At 40.5% G+C, this 3,273-nt stretch overlaps 1 pseudogene; it reads right to left on the bottom strand.

Moving 5' to 3' along the window:
• Positions 1 to 2,142: 2,142 nt before the first annotated feature.
• Positions 2,143 to 2,932, bottom strand: Rpl7-ps4 (ribosomal protein L7, pseudogene 4; annotated as a pseudogene).
• Between the last annotated feature and the right edge of the window lie 341 nt (positions 2,933 to 3,273).

The following is a 3,273-nucleotide window of genomic DNA, read 5'->3' on the forward strand; positions in this document are numbered from 1 at the left end:
CATAAGAGGCTACACAGTGAGAGAACAAACTGTTTCCAGATGCTTCTCTGCAGTACACACACACACACACACACACACACACACACACACACACACACATTGCTAGCATACATTCATGTACACTGAATATTTGGCTTTAGCCCTCCAGGTCAGAAGAAGGCACTGAACCCTCTGAAACCAGAGTTTTAGAGGGTGTAAGTTACCACGTGAGAGTTTGCAAGTGCTGTGAACCAAAATTGGATGCTCTGGAAGAAGAGTGAGTGCTCTTAAACACTGAACCTTGTGTTTCATTCAAGAAATAATATGTTGTCTGTCTTGTGTGGTGGTCCTGATTTTACTGAGCTTTTACAAAATCTAAAGAGGACATACAAGGGGTACACAAGGAGGACACAAGTCTACATGACGAGAAATACTCTCAAATGGTTTCTCATGTTCTGATCCCATTTTTCTATCCTTTTATCCTGTCTCCACTTTGTTGAAACCATAGACGAGAAGAAGGAAAAGCACTTCGCAAGACTCCCCTGGTAGACTCCACAATGGATCTATCACAAGGGATAACAGAACTATTGTTACTGTTCAGAGATACTGTTTGGGGTGGATGAATGTAGGTTCTCATGCCTGCAAGACAAGTTCCTTACTCACTGAGCCAACGTCCTCAGTCCAAGTTACACTATTAAGGAGCCAAAATTTTGTCCAGAAATAGAGGAGAAATCTATGGAAATTTAAAATGGGGATGCTTTAGTGATAAGTTGATAACGCTAAGAAATCACCTCATTGATAACAAGTAAATGTTTTTAATATGAGCATTCTGCTCATTCTGACATTGATATTCCAAAGTCCTCTCCTCTTTCCTCCAGCCTAAAGCCATGGCCTTGCCAAGGTTTGTACTACCCAGTCTGTCAACCTCAGAACCTCTGCAGTCTCCCATCCCATTCTCTTCCCAAGCTGTCCCCACTCTTTTCCCAAGCTGTCCCCACTCTCTTCTTGTGCTACCCCACTATCTAGTTCCTTTGTCTCCTTCAGTGCATTAGGCAAGCTCTCAGCACAAGCTGTTGGCTGTGTCAGATCCCACACAAGAGGACTACAGGGCATGAGGCAGATACAGTGTTTATATGTTCAAGTACCAACAGGTATTTGTACTATTTCTGGGCTTTAGCTACAAGGACTCCTGCTGTTTATAATTATCATGGAGTCATTAACAATAACAGGGAGGACATTCTTCAGAAGGAAAGAGTCCTCCACTGTTAGTACTAGTTCCAGAAAACATATGCATTATTCTACACACAAGCCTTATGCCTATAGCAGCCATTGACACTCGTGGGGTCTCACACTGGAACCCTGTCCCATGGGCAGGAGCCATGTCACTCTGTCCTCACTGAGGTCATGCTGGGCTCAGCAAATTTGTACTTTCTTTTTTTATATCATTCAGTTACCCTTATGTAATATTATACAGTCTTAACTGCGTGTGTCCTCAAATGTTGTTATTCATAATTTTCTTAGCTGTTTTTCAATTTTTCCATTTTAAGTTGGAATTTAACATACTCAAGGTAGAAAATTGAAAAGAAATGACCTCTTTCCAATGTGACATATGAAGAGATGAACTTAGTGTGTCCTGTTACTTACTAATTTTTATCAATGATTTTATGAAATTCTCTATAGAAGTCTTACATATTTTTATATACATGTGCATTTGGTTTTTACAGTGTTATTCTTAATGAAGTTTTTTTTCTTTAAAATTTCACTTTTAAAATAAGCTCTCTGCTTTACTTTTTCATCATCATCCTTATCATCTGTGAAACCCTATTTATTTGTATCTTAAGGAATATGAAAGAAACACACTTTCATAGTGTGGGCTCAGAGGAAAGTGAAGTTTTTCATTTGCTCTCTCCATGTAGCACAGAGTCTAGAACAATGCAAATTATGTATTTAATATGTATATTCTATAATGAATATACTATTACTTCCTGATGCTTGACAAAGTAAACTGAGAGAGAGAGAGAGAAAGAGAGAGAGAGAAGACAGAGAACACATTTAGGGTTTGTTTTTGTTGAGTGTGTGTGTGTGTGTGTGTGTGTGTGTGTGTGTGTGTGTGTGTGTGTGTGACTGTGTTAGCATGTTGAGGTTCCAGACAAGTATTTTTTTTTAATTTGCCAAGCTGTGACTGTTTATTATAAAAATACCATGGTCAACACTGTAGCTCATCCATCTAATTAGCCTGTTTATCTGGTCGTCCCTGTTGTCAACATCTCCACCTTCTACCAAGTGAATTGTCTTTTTCTTCATTCCACCTCATAGGGAAGAGAGTTGGAAGAGCCACAGAAAGTTATTTGCTTCCTTCAAGCATTTCCCAACTGTATAGATCTCACGAATTAGATCCTCCATGCAGATGATGCCAAATTTACCAAGAGATCGAGCAATTAAAGAATTATCTGTCAAGGCAATGTGCTTTTTATTGATTTTGCCAGAGCCTCGCTTGTAGATGATGTCATTTACTGACTTCAGGTTGGGGTTCGCCCATGCAATGTACAGTTCCACGATCCTCAGCATGTTAACTGAAGCTTTGTTGAGCTTAACAAAGGTGCCATTGAAGATCTGCCGAAGGCTAAGCAACTGCAACACTTTTCACACCTTTGGGCTAACTCCACCGATACCTTGGATTCTGATGACAAAGGCCAATTTCGTTTCTGCGAGCACATACAAGTTCCCAGCTTTCCTTGCCACCCTAGCCATCCGAATCTCAGTCCGTACTGTACTCCTTGTGATAGTGCTTTACCATCTCATAGATGAGCTTCCTCCTTGCCTTTCAAAGTGTCTTCAGGGCAAACTTCTTCCTCAGGTGCTTCACCTTCAACTCTGTGAAATTCCTTTGCTTTTTCTTAAGGGTTTCTGGCTCAACTGCAACCTTCTTTTTCTTCTCTGGTAGAGCTCCCATGGTTCCAGCCAGAAATGGAGAGGGCTCCAGACAAGTATTGAAGGACAAGTTGAACATATAAAACACAGCGGATTAATAGATCTCTGTGCAAGGAGAGTTTATGAAATCCAGACCTCTTTTCGGTGTGTGATAGAACTGGTAGAGTAATTTCAACTGGATATTAAGCTCTTAAATGGCTACTTACATGCCAGTGGTGTTGACTACAGATGGCTTCAAGCTTCTGCATGAAGTTATGTGAGATCTCCTCTACTGAGAGAGGGGAGTAAGCGATGGGCAGGGAGCCAGCAGAAGAGTGGGAAAATGAGAAATCATCATTGAAGAAAATGGGAAAGGAGATTGAA

The sequence above is a fragment of the Rattus norvegicus genome, chromosome 13 (assembly GCF_021556685.1).
Source record: "Rattus norvegicus strain SHRSP/BbbUtx chromosome 13, alternate assembly SHRSP_T2T, whole genome shotgun sequence".
Lineage (NCBI taxonomy): Eukaryota > Metazoa > Chordata > Mammalia > Rodentia > Muridae > Rattus > Rattus norvegicus.